General features: G+C 43.9%; 1 protein-coding gene across 4 annotated transcripts in view; it reads left to right on the top strand.

The window, feature by feature from the left end:
- ANK3 (ankyrin 3) overlaps positions 1 to 14,499 on the top strand; it is a 1,328,922-nt gene that overhangs the window by 324,424 nt on the left and 989,999 nt on the right. The window lies entirely within an intron of this gene.

The following is a 14,499-nucleotide window of genomic DNA, read 5'->3' as shown; positions in this document are numbered from 1 at the left end:
TGGCACTGCTATTACCCTAACGGGATTAAGTTTAATAACATCATTCTGAGTAGATTCTACAGCCTGTGGTGATATGGTTTCAGCATAGTGTATGGTGCCGTACTTACCCGTTGATACGACCTCACCTGTCCCTCCGCTAGGGGCCTTTGATACTAATCTCGGGGGTTGGGACGTGCCTACTGCTGTTTCTGATATGGTGGCTGCTAGAGAGAGCGCCGATATTGTTGCCGATTCGTCCTCTTGATCATACTCCTGGGGAAAGTTTAAAACGAGGTACAACTTGCACGGGTTAATACTTGCATTACTCATCTTATTCATATTATCCTTAACATTTATACAGTTACTAAGTGCCTGTTTATTACACATTAGTGCGTCATTCTCCGCAACCAACTTCTCTCCCGTTATGTAAGGTGGCGGTGGTGCCGTAGCTATCAGTTTCCTGATAGGGTTAGATCCCGCCGCCTGAGCCAATCCTCTCTGTATTTCACCCTCCTGTTGCCATAACTGTAAATAATCATAATGTTTGATCCGTCTCTTTGCTGATTTAATGGGACATATCCTTCTCCTTAGATTTAGTAACACATCTGGGCTAAAGCTGCCTACTCTTGGGAACTTCTCCCCGTCATGTACAGTCATTCTTTCCCATTCATCACATAAAACCTCTGTGTGTGAACCGTATTTTTCACACATTACATACCTTGCCGACCCGATTGGTCGGTTTACTGAATCAACCCGAACCGAGGTTGATCGCCCCCTACCTGAACAACTGGCCCCCATAACTTGCAGGTGTTGCTTTCACTACCTCTGACCTTCAATCAGGGTCTTCAGCGAACCCTTACAAAAACCAAGATGTTCAAGATAGGCCGACGGTGGCGGTTTACCGAGTACCCCACTCACTCCTCGCCCACGTTGGCCAGTACTGCAATCACTGTATCCAGAGCTGTTGTACCCAACCTAGGGCCCCTATGAACCTTTACTTACTGGGGCGTGTTGGACCTACCAGTCCCCAGCAAGTATCGGTTGTTGGATAGTTCCCGAGTGACCAGCGAACCTCCCTTAAAATAAAAAAATTACACAAATCACGTTAGAGTGTACAAATAGCGTTTATGACCCCTCTAGCGTACGCAAATGGTACTGGGTCAAATTACTAACTAATGCACACAATTACATGCGGTACAATCGTTCGGCACATAAGCAACTAATCTTATGTGCGGAGCGACCAGTGGAATCGAAAATTGCGGCTGCGAATTCCTTCAGCCAGAGCTTTAATGGCCTATATGGGTTCTGCACCAACCCCCTGGGTTGTGCTCTTTTCTCTATAGCGGACTTCTTAGTCTGCTGTACCTGGACCTCCTGGTCTGTTCCGGACCTCCTGGTCTGTGCTACAGTAGACCTCCTGGTCTGCTATACTCTAATGCTCAAATTTATGTTTAACAAGGGATGCCTCCCCAGCCACCATGCACGTCACTTACATGTATGTACCTCACGAGAACTCGACTTCTTGTGGTTCAATCCAAAAATTGTAAAAACATATATATGCAAACACTCACTCACCACATGTACACTTTACTTTTATTTCTATTTCTGCTCAGAAATTTCTTTCCTTTAGACCAGATGAGTCGTAAATTTAGAGAAGGATCTATTAGTTTAAATTTCGGACACTAAAATTGACTTGCGCTATTTATCGCGTTGCCACCTTTTCACTTGTTAAAATAATACTAGTGTGATTTGAATTATGTGGGCGTACCCGGACGCTCCGTTGCGTAATATACGCTGCGTGCGTCGGCCTTTACGTTGCGTACACTAGTCTAACCCTTTTGTTAGAAACACGTGTATGCCTGCCAGATATGTTCACAGAAATACAATTAACACGTTTATCAATGTAGATGGTCTTCAATCATCTACCGAGCACCACCCAGGTCTTTCCTTGTATCTTAGGCAAAGCTGTGTGCGTGCTTTACAAATTACCCCTTAATGTATTACTTTTACTCTTTAACTACTAATAGCAACAAATCTTTCTTAGCACGTTATCAATTGTAAAAATGGCAAACAGGAGAGTGATATGTGAAAATACACGAATGAAAAGAAATGCAGATATATGCGTGCGTGCGTACGCAAGACAGAAATAAACAGTTTTAAAAGACACTAGCGTGTTGTTCTTACCTCCGGTTCCGGATTCCTTCAGCACCCTTTACTAAGCGAAGCAGACGCTTATCCAGTCAGCACTACGAGGAATATGACCTCCCGCCCTTTGCTGATGGATAATGTCTGCTGAAATTACCTAGTGCAGATATGTAAAGGACGGACGAGCCACCAATTGATAAAGCCAAATATTTATCTTACTTATAACCCTCTAAAAGGTGAAAGAACACAGTACGCTATTGGCGTATGGTATACCGTAAGGGTACGCACGTTGCGTAACAATCGCTTAGCCGTAGTCGAGACGCTTGAGCGTCACGTTCGCTCACGGCCAAGAGATCACAGGCAGGCACGCTATAGGCTGCCGACTAACGTAATGATATGCTACTAGCGTAGCGGACGCTTGGGACCACGAGGAGATCACAAGCGGCGCTGATGCTCACAATGTTAAACCTTTTTCTCTGACGTCCTAAGTGGATGCTGGGGACTCCGTCAGGACCATGGGGAATAGCGGCTCCGCAGGAGACAGGGCACAAAAGTAAAAGCTTTAGGATCAGGTGGTGTGCACTGGCTCCTCCCCTATGACCCTCCTCCAAGCCTCAGTTAGGTTTTTGTGCCCGTCGAGAAGGGTGCAATCTAGGTGGCTCTCCTAAAGAGCTGCTTAGAGTAAAAGTTTTATTAGGTTTTTTATTTTCAGTGAGTCCTGCTGGCAACAGGCTCACTGCAACGAGGGACTTAGGGGAGAAGAAGTGAACTCACCTGCGTGCAGGATGGATTGGCTTCTTAGGCTACTGGACACTAGCTCCAGAGGGACGATCACAGGTACAGCCTGGATGGGTCACCGGAGCCGCGCCGCCGACCCCCTTGCAGATGCTGAAGAGAGAAGAGGTCCAGAAATCGGCGGCTGAAGACTTCTCAGTCTTCATGAGGTAGCGCACAGCACTGCAGCTGTGCGCCATTGCTCTCAGCACACTTCACACCAACGGTCACTGAGGGTGCAGGGCGCTGGGGGGGGCGCCCTGGGCAGCAATGAAAGTACCTATACTGGCTAAAAATACATCACATATAGCCTCTGGGGCTATATGGATGTATTTAACCCCTGCCAGGTTGTCAGAAAAACGGGAGAAGAAGCCCGCCGAAAAGGGGGCGGGGCCTATTCTCCTCAGCACACAGCGCCATTTTCCCTCACAGAACTGCTGGTGGGAAGGCTCCCAGGCTCTCCCCTGCACTGCACTACAGAAACAGGGTTAAAACAGAGAGGGGGGGCACTTATTTGGCGATATGCTTATATATTAAGATGCTATAAGGGAAAACACTTATATAAAGGTTGTCCCTGTATAATTATAGCGTTTTGGTGTGTGCTGGCAAACTCTCCCTCTGTCTCCCCAAAGGGCTAGTGGGGTCCTGTCCTCTATCAGAGCATTCCCTGTGTGTGTGCTGTGTGTCGGTACGTGTGTGTCGACATGTATGAGGACGATGTTGGTGAGGAGGCGGAGCAATTGCCTGTAATGGTGATGTCACTCTCTAGGGAGTCGACACCGGAATGGATGGCGTATTAAGGGAATTACGTGATAATGTCAACACGCTGCAAGGTCGGTTGACGACATGAGACGGCCGGCAAACAAATTAGTACCTGTCCAGGCGTCTCAAACACCGTCAGGGGCTTTAAAACGCCCATTTACCTCAGTCGGTCGACACAGACACGGACACTGACTCCAGTGTCGACGGTGAAGAAACAAACGTATTTTCCTTTAGGGCCACACGTTACATGTTAAGGGCAATGAAGGAGGTGTTACATATTTCTGATACTACAAGTACCACAAAAAAGGGTATTATGTGGGGTGTGAAAAAACTACCTGTAGTTTTTCCTGAATCAGATAAATTAAATGAAGTGTGTGATGATGCGTGGGTTTCCCCCGATAGAAAATTATTGGCGGTATACCCTTTCCCGCCAGAAGTTAGGGCGCGTTGGGAAACACCCCTTAGGGTGGATAAGATGCTCACACGCTTATCAAGTGGCGTTACCGTCTCCAGATACGGCCGCCCTCAAGGAGCCAACTGATAGGAGGCTGGAAAATATCCTAAAAAGTATATACACACATACTGGTGTTATACTGCGACCAGCGATCGCCTCAGCCTGGATGTGCAGCGCTGGGGTGGCTTGGTCGGATTCCCTGACTGAAAATATTGATACCCTTGACAGGGACAGTATTTTATTGACTATAGAGCATTTAAAGGATGCATTTCTATATATGCGAGATGCACAGAGGGATATTTGCACTCTGGCATCAAGAGTAAGTGCGATGTCCATATCTGCCAGAAGATGTTTATGGACACGACAGTGGTCAGGTGATGCAGATTCCAAACGGCACATGGAAGTATTGCCGTATAAAGGGGAGGAGTTATTTGGGGTCGGTCCATCGGACCTGGTGGCCACGGCAACAGCTGGAAAATCCACCTTTTTTACCCCAAGTCACATCTCAGCAGAAAAAGACACCGTCTTTTCAGCCTCAGTCCTTTCGTCCCCATAAGGGCAAGCGGGCAAAAGGCCAGTCATATCTGCCCAGGGATAGAGGAAAGGGAAGAAGACTGCAGCAGGCAGCCCATTCCCAGGAACAGAAGCCCTCCACCGCTTCTGCCAAGTCCTCAGCATGACGCTGGGGCCGTACAAGCGGACTCAGGTGCGGTGGGGGGTCGTCTCAAGAGTTTCAGCACGCAGTGGCCTCACTCGCAAGTGGACCCCTGGATCCTACAAGTAGTATCCCAGGGGTACAGATTGGAAATTCGAGACGTCTCACCCTCGCAGGTTCCTGAAGTCTGCTTTACCAACGTCTCCCTCCGACAGGGAGGCAGTATTGGAAACAATTCACAAGCTGTATTCCCAGCAGGTGATAATCAAAGTACCCCTCCTACAACAAGGAAAGGGGTATTATTCCACACTATATTGTGGTACTGAAGCCAGACGGCTCGGTGAGACCTATTCTAAATCTGAAATATTTGAACACTTACATACAAAGGTTCAAATCAAGATGGAGTCACTCAGAGCAGTGATAGCGAACCAGGAAGAAGGGGACTATATGGTGTCCCTGGACATCAGGGATGCTTACCTCCATGTCCCAATTTGCCCTTCTCACCAAGGGTACCTCAGGTTCGTGGTACAGAACTGTCACTATCAGTTTCAGACGCTGCCGTTTGGATTGTCCACGGCACCCCGGGTCTTTACCAAGGTAATGGCCGAAATGATGATTCTTCTTCAAAGAAAATGGACGATCTCCTGATAAGGGCAAGGTCCAGAGAACAGATGGAGGTCGGAGTAGCACTATCTCAAGTAGTTCTACGACAGCACGGGTGGATTCTAAATATTCCAAAATCGCAGCTGTTTCCGACGACACGTCTGCTGTTCCTAGGGATGATTCTGGACACAGTCCAGAAAAGGGTGTTTCTCCCGGAGAAGAAAGCCAGGGAGTTATCCGAGCTAGTCAGGAACCTCCTAAAACCAGGAAAAGTGTCAGTGCATCATTGCACAAGGGTCCTGGGAAAAATGGTGGCTTCTTACGAAGCGATTCCATTCGGCAGATTTCACGCAAGAACTTTTCAGTGGGATCTGCTGGAAAAATGGTCCGGATCGCATCTTCAGATGCATCAGCGGATAACCCTGTCTCCAAGGACAAGGGTGTTTCTTCTGCGGTGGCTGCAGAGTGCTCATCTACTAAAGGGCCGCAGATTCGGCATTCAGGACTGGGTCCTGGTAACCACGGATGCCAGCCTGAGAGGCTGGGGAGCAGTCACACAGGGAAAAAATTTCCAGGGAGTGTGATCAAGTCTGGAGACTTCTCTCCACATAAATATACTGGAGCTAAGGACAATTTACAATGCTCTAAGCTTAGCAAGACCTCTGCTTCAAGGTCAGCCGGTATTGATCCAGTGGGACAACATCACGGCAGTCGCCCACGTAAACAGACAGGGCGGCACAAGAAGCAGGAGGGCAATGGCAGAAACTGCAAGGATTCTTCGCTGGGCGGAAAATCATGTGATAGCACTGTCAGCAGTGTTCATTCCGGGAGTGGACAACTGGGAAGCAGACTTCCTCAGCAGGCACGACCTCCACCCGGGAGAGTGGGGACTTCATCGGGAAGTCTTCCACATGATTGTGAACCGTTGGGAAAGACCAAAGGTGGACATGATGGCGTCCCGCCTGAACAAAAAACTGGACAGGTATTGCGCCAGGTCAAGAGACCCTCAGGCAATAGCTGTGGACGTTCTGGTAACACCGTGGGTGTACCAGTCGGTGTATGTGTTCCCTCCTCTGCTTCTCATACCCAAGGTACTGAGAATTATAAGACGTAGAGGAGTAAGAACTATACTCGTGGCTCCGGATTGGCCAAGAAGGACTTGGTACCCGGAACTTCAAGAAATGCTCACAGAGGACTCATGGCCTCTGCCGCTAAGAAGGGACTTGCTTCAGCAAGTACCATGTCTGTTCCAAGACTTACCGCGGCTGCGTTTGACGGCATGGCGGTGGAACGCCGGATCCTAAGGGAAAAAGGCATTCCGGAAGAGGTCATTCCTACCCTGGTCAAAGCCAGGAAGGAGGTGACCGCACAACATTATCACCACATGTGGCGAAAATATGTTGCGTGGTGTGAGGCCAGGAAGGCCCCACGAAGAAATTTCAACTCGGTCGATTCCTGCATTTCCTGCAAACAGGAGTGTCTATGGGCCTCAAATTGGGGTCCATTAAGGTTCAAATTTCGGCCCTGTCAATTTTCTTCCAGAAAGAATTGGCTTCAGTTCCTGAAGTCCAGAAGTTTGTCAAGGGAGTATTGCATATACAACCCCCTTTTGTGCCTCCAGTGGCACTGTGGGATCTCAACGTAGTTCTGGGATTCCTCAAATCACATTGGTTTAAACCGCTCAAATCTGTGGATTTGAAATATCTCACATGAAAAGTGACCATGCTGTTGGCCCTGGCCTCGGCCAGGCGAGTGTCAGAATTGGCGGCTTTGTCTCACAAAGCCCATATCTGATTGTCCATTCGGACAGGGCAGAGCTGCGGACTCGTCCCCAGTTTCTCCCTAAGGTGGTGTCAGCGTTTCACCTGCACCAGCTTTTTGTGGTACCTGCGGCTACTAGGGACTTGGAGGACTCCAGGTTGCTAGATGTTGTCAGGGCCCTGAAAAAATAGGTTTCCAGGACGGCTGGAGTCAGGAAAACTGACTTGCTGTTATCCTGTAGGCACCCAAAAAACTGGGTGCTCTTGCTTCTAAGCAGACGATTGCTAGTTGGATGTGTAGTACAATTCAGCTTGCGCATTCTGTGGCAGGCCTGCCACAGCCAAAATATGTAAATGCCCATTCCACAAGGAAGATGGGCTCATCTTGGGCGGCTGCCCGAGGGGTCTCGGCTTTACAACTTTGCCGAGCTGCTACTTGGTCAGGGGCACACCCTGGCTGAGGAGGACCTGGAGTTCTCTCATTCGGTGCTGCAGAGTCATCCGCACTCTCCCGCCCGTTTGGGAGCTTTGGTATAATCCCCATGGTCCTGACGGAGTCCCCAGCATCCACTTAGGACGTCAGAGAAAATAAGAATTTACTTACCGATAATTCTATTTCTCGTAGTCCGTAGTGGATGCTGGGCGCCCATCCCAAGTGCGGATTGTCTGCAATACTTGTACATAGTTATTGTTACAAAAATCGGGTTATTATTGTTGTGAGCCATCTTTTCAGAGGCTCCGCTGTTATCATGCTGTTAACTGGGTTCAGATCACAGGTTGTACAGTGTGATTGGTGTGGCTGGTATGAGTCTTACCCGGGATTCAAAATCCTTCCTTATTGTGTACGCTCGTCCGGGCACAGTATCCTAACTGAGGCTTGGAGGAGGGTCATAGGGGGAGGAGCCAGTGCACACCACCTGATCCTAAAGCTTTTACTTTTGTGCCCTGTCTCCTGCGGAGCCGCTATTCCCCATGGTCCTGACGGAGTCCCCAGCATCCACTACGGACTACGAGAAATAGAATTATCGGTAAGTAAATTCTTATTATAACTATACCATAAACAATGTATTTATGCAATAAACCTTGGTGCAGTGATAGGGTGTAAATGTAACACAGTGTAACCTTGTTAGTATGAGCGTATGTGACGCTCAGAGAACCCCTTAGCAATATAATAAACAGTCAAATACCGGTCTAAGGGTCTAACGCCTTTTAAGGAAATGAATGAACGTTCAAAAAGAATAATACAATACAAGTCATACACTACCAAAATAACATAGAATATCTAACCAAGTGACTACACATAAAATACAATAAAGGTACAATTACTATTAAAGGGGAAAGGAGAGAGAGAGAGAGAGAGTGAGAGAGAACGAGAGAGAATGGCTTATAACAATAAAGACAATATGGTTGCGGAGAAACTTACGCTCAAGGGAAACAATCGCATGCGCCTTCTGGATATCCAGCTCCCGATTATCAGCAATGAGAACCGTTGAAGAGAATAGAGAGCTGGCCCAGGTCGGCTTGTCCTTTTATACCCTACACATAATACAGTACAATGGTCCCTATATTCTTATTGTTCATTGGACACAGGAATTCGTCTTCGCATTATAACAAAAGGTCATAGGTTGATTCATACAGGTGGGCTGTGACTATTTCCAACTGCTCAGGTGGGTGGGAAACTAGGTTTCCCGCCGCATGGATAATAAAGTGCAAATAATAGCAAATGTCCATAAACTTCTTATGTCCATAACTATTCGCACGAGCGATTAATCTGCTTCAAACCAACACCGGAATATTGCTAATTAAATACTCTTCCGATGGATACTAAACACCACTGTATAACCTCTGTCTGACCCTTCGTATCAAACAAAGAGGGATCTCTTTGTCTATGAACATGCTACATTAACTAAACTTTCAGATTCTATCAAAGGGACCATAATCTACAAAATACATTATATAGTTAAAATATGTTACGAACGAGTCGCCCGCTAGACGCACATAAACTTTACCGTAAATGCGCACACCGTGTGCCTGCGGGTGCACGCAACAGCGAGTATGCGCACGCACGGGTGAGCTCATGCACTCGCAGCGGGGACACGCATGAGGTGCAAATATGGCAATGTGTAGCGTGATATTTTTCTGACTTTGACACCCTTTTAAATTATATAGATGGTATAAGTTATATAGATATACAGAGAAGAAGTGGTCATATCACGATCTTACCTATTGACTAGTTTTTAAAGTCAATTCCAAGTATATACTTAGATACATAATTTTATATAAATATAGAGAGACTTCCTATAGTTATCACAATACATCTTTGTATAGTGACATAATAGTATAATTCCTTTGCGAGTTAATAAAGAGAGTACATAATCTTACTAGATATGCAGATGTATAAACACCTCCTACACATATATAGTAAAATCAAAACAAATATATGTATACACACGATTTAAATCAACAAATACGGACAGACAGTTAACCACATATTGGGAGTAAAAGCAGTGGAATATTACCTCCTACAAGATATTCATATGTCAGTACAATTACGTAATTTTATTTTACAATCCATTCAATTTATTTTGGGTCATAATTGTTTCACATTTAATTCACAATTTTATTTACAGACACGGGGTGCTGCGATGGGGGCGGGGTTCGCTCCGAGCCTAGCAAATTTATTTCTGGGGAGGTTTGAAGAACATCATATATGGGGCGGGCAATATGAAGCGAACCTCGCCTTCTATGGCAGATTTATAGATGATTTGGTTTTTTATTTGGGATGGGGATTTACTTTCAGCACAAAATTTTGTAACAAATTTCAATAATAATGAGTTTGGTTTGCACTTCACGTTTAATATTCACGATACATCTATTAATTTCCTAGATATTTTGCTGTATGTTACAGAAGGTAAACTAATTACACAGACGTATATCAAACCGGTTGATCAAAACCGTTACTTGAACTTTACCAGTTCACACAAAAATTCATGGAAAATAAATATCCCAAAAGGGCAGTTTATAAGAATAAAAAGAAATTGTGGCACAGATAGTAGTTATAAGGAACAGGTGGGTAAACTTTATCAATCATTTTTAGAACAGGGATATCCGGACAATATATTACAAAAGGCTCTGACAGAGGTTAATCAAATAGACCGAGAAAATCTCTTACAGACCTCTAAAAAATCTAATACCAAAGGTAATATAGATAGAACTGCTCTATTTACTACACAGTATAATAACTGTGCATATAAAATTAGGTCTATTATAAAGATAAATTCAGCTTTACTTAAACTAGATAATATATTACGTGAAAATGTTGACCTGGAAGGCACAGTTATATTCAGAAAATCTACTAATTTACAATCATTATTAGTCAAGAGTCATTACCAACAAGAACTGGCTATTAATAAAACGTGGATACCGGAACGCCCAAAAGGTTTTCATTCATGTGGGAAATCCACATGTATCACCTGTAGGCATGCCCTAAGAAAAGCGACAGACTTTATTTCAAATACCAAAGGGAAATTATTCACAATTAAAGATTTCATGAATTGTAGGTCTACATATATAGTCTATATAATCCAATGCGGCTGTGGTAAACAGTATGTAGGGAGAACAACTTGCATGTTACACACCAGATTTATGGAACACTGGCGGAATATAAATAAGGGAATTAAGACACATCCCCTTTCAAGTCATATATCGCAATGTATGAAATCAGACACATTTAATAGAATAAATATTAGGGCAATAGAAGCCATTCAATTCACAAAAAGCGGTGGCGATAGATTCAATACGCTATGTAGAAGAGAGGCGTATTGGATTTATAGGCTTGAAACGCTAGTACCCTATGGACTTAATGACACAGTAGAGTTGAATAATATCTGATACATAGATTGGATCAATTTATTTGTGGGATTAGAAAATACCATGGAAAATGGTGTGTGTATACATATACATACGGTTTTTCGTATGTGTGTGTATATATACATATCTGTGTTTAGGGATTTTTGTGACCAATAGCTATATGGTCACACTAATGTGGAATACGTATGTTTATAAATGGTTAACTGTCTGTCCGTATTTGTTGATTTAAATCGTGTGTGTATACATATATTTGTATTGATTTTATTATATATGTGTAGGAGGTGTTTATACATCTGCATATCTAGTAAGATTATGTACTCTCTTTATTAACTCGCAAAGGAATTATACTATTATGTCACTATACAAGGATGTATTGTGATAACTATAGGAAGTCTCTATATTTATATAAAATTATGTATCTAAGTATATACTTGGAATTGACTTTAAAAACTAGTCAATAGGTAAGATCGTGATATGACCACTTCTTCTCTGTATATCTATATAACTTATACCATCTATATAATTTAAAAGGGTAATAGATTTATTAGAATGTACTATGGTTAAGTTATATTTTTACACTATATATATATATATATATATGGTTTTAATTCATATAAGTAGTGTTAGGTTGTGTGTATTGGTAATAATGCATTGGGAGATTGCTATTCTAAAAGAACATCATAGTAAGTTGGAGTAGGAGGTGTTAAACTTAATTAACAATACAGGTGTATGGAATCATGAATGGTTTAAAAACACATCTCTATCCAGACAGCCTCACTACGTTCTGAGGAAGCCGCTGATCTGTCTTGAAGGCGGAGAAATGCGTAAACCTTCTTGTTTATTTATCACAAGCCGGCATTTCCATTACATTGAGGATCAACTTGATCTGCATGCAGTGGAGACTATTGGGTGCTCAGGGAGCGAGTGGCATCTGCAGTGGTGCCTGCCGTACGGTTTGTGTGCGGCGTGCAGCCCGACACAGAGCACGGAGGGAGTTAGCTACGAAGCGGTCTGTGGATAGAGCAGCGCTTGAAGCAGCACCTGCCGCACAGCCCATGTGCGGCGTGTAGCCTGATACAGAGAACGAGGTGAGCACTCATTATTACACCTCGCCCCATTGGGAACACTGCTTGAAAACCCGTATACCACCAGCTAAATAACCCCTCATTTAAAGAGAATCTTTGATCCGTTTATGATATACTGATTGAGAGACTGCTCCACTTCAGCTGAATACTAATTGAACACCACCTGATGAGCCAATATCACTTTCTGGTAACTTTTAAACAACCACAAGTTAAATATTTCCATTTGACCTCCTGATATGTCCGCATATAAAGGAACTGCTACCAGCGGTAGGGAGGAGTGATTATAACAATAATATTGGGCTCAAGTTTTAGGTGGAATAAACCATCAGTATTTGGATATCCAAAAACTTTAAAGGACATTCTACACTGTAGATTTTCATTCAATTAGTAGTTTTTTTTAAGTTTCTTATTTCCTTCATTTTAAGGCATGTGATTGTTCAAATAGTGGAATATATTTTATTATATTTACCGGCCGGTAATACCAAAAATAATCTTTTTATCAGATTTGTATAATAAATCAAAATTATATATATTAGTATATGGTGTATTTATTATTAATATTTTAATATCAGCGCCTCTATCTTTTCCCATTCGTGGGAAAAACTTTGTTTTTTTGTTTTCATCTATTGTTGGAAGACTAAACCCACTTAAGAGGCTGCAGATAAAGGAACTGCTACCAGCGGCCGGGAGGAGTGATTATAACAATAATATTGGGCTCAAGTTTTAGGTGGAATAAACCATCAGTATTTGGATATCCAAAAACTTTAAAGGACATTCTACACTGTAGATTTTCATTCAATTAGTAGTTTTTTTAAGTTTCTTATTTCCTTCATTTTAAGGCATGTGATTATTTAAATAATGGAATATATTTTATTATATTTACCGGCCGGTAATACCAAAAATAATCTTTTTATCAGATTTGTATAATAAATCAAAATTATATATATTGGTATATGGTGTATTTATTATTAATATTTTAATATCAGCGCCTCTTTCTCTAGATACGCCCCTGCCCACCACGCTGGATTTAAAGTAGGGCACCATTAAAAAATTACCAAGTATGGTTTTAGCTCTGTGTAAAAAGCTTCACATATGTTATTGTGTGTGCATAAGCCTGCCCAAATAGGTGTGTGTGTGTGTGTGTGTGTGTGTGTGTGTGTGTGTGTGTGTGTGTGTGTGTGTGTGTGTGTATACTGTATAAATATATATATATATTTATATAAAATTAGTGTCATACTAACGCCTGGGAGGGGCCCCTTCCTTGCAGCCCCCCTTCCACACAATGCCTCAGGTGATTATTTCTAAAGACTGCATATGCATAGAAGATTGCAGAGGCTGTGATACAGTGCAATTTCCCGGGCTAGTGTCATCCTTCTGAATATATCACCCTATAGATCGCTGCATAGAGCAGCGTGGGAGGGCCTTCTCTGCACACAGTGGGGTCTATCCTGGGTAAAGGGTTTTCAGAACGGCGCCCTTTTTCCCCTGGGGCCTGTGCGCACTGCATACCCTGCAACCATTATAAAGGGGATGTTATCAGGATCCCAGCACTTGGGATGCCGGTGGTCAGAATTCTGACAGCGGCATCCTGACGCGCAGGATCCCACACCTGTTAGGAAAGAACTGTAATCCCCAAACCCCCCCTAACACTCCTTACCCGCAGCCTGACCCTAACCCTCCCACCACCGCAACCTAACCTTAGCCCTCCCTGAGGGTGCCTAAACATAACCCTCTCCGCAGCCTGACCCTAACCCTCCCACCACCGCAACCTAACCTTAGCCCTCCCTGAGGGTGCCTAAACATAACCCTCTCCGCAGCCTAACCCTCCCTTCCCCACAGCCTAACCCTCCCCCGCAGACTAAACTTAACCTCCCCCCTCCCACAACTTGACTCTCCACATCCCCGGCATACTTACGTTCGGGATCCCGGTGTTCAGGATTCTAGTGCCAGCATTGCAGTCCATGTCGGCATAGGTATTCGGAGCAGTGTCAGGATTTTGGCGTCAGTGTTCTGACTGCCGGGATGCCGATCGCTGGGATCCTTACCGGATCCTTTGTAGATATGCCCCTGAATATAATATGAACATATAATATTTCTACTTAAATACCATATAATTTTTTTGCCTTTTGAAATGGTGTTAGTTGAGGTATGGTCTTCACATCTATGGCTATGACTGGGATTTATTACATCTGTTTGCTGTTTTCAGGGCACAATTTGTGGGTCTATTTGGGGGGGGGGGGGACCTGTTCTATTGACTCCTGCGCCTTTTTATTTCGGTGCTTTAGTGTATGTCAGTAATAAGTACTTTGGCTGATTTATTTCTGCAGAGTTGTTTTGCATATTCTTTTCTGCATCCCCACTTTGCTGAATCTTGACTAAACTGTACAAAGCATTTAATTACTGTACATTTAC

The sequence above is a fragment of the Pseudophryne corroboree genome, chromosome 3 (genome assembly GCF_028390025.1).
Source record: "Pseudophryne corroboree isolate aPseCor3 chromosome 3, aPseCor3.hap2, whole genome shotgun sequence".
NCBI classification, from domain to species: Eukaryota; Metazoa; Chordata; class Amphibia; order Anura; family Myobatrachidae; genus Pseudophryne; species Pseudophryne corroboree.
The sequence above is the reverse complement of the archived record's forward strand: the minus strand, read 5'-3'. Positions and strand labels throughout refer to the sequence as shown.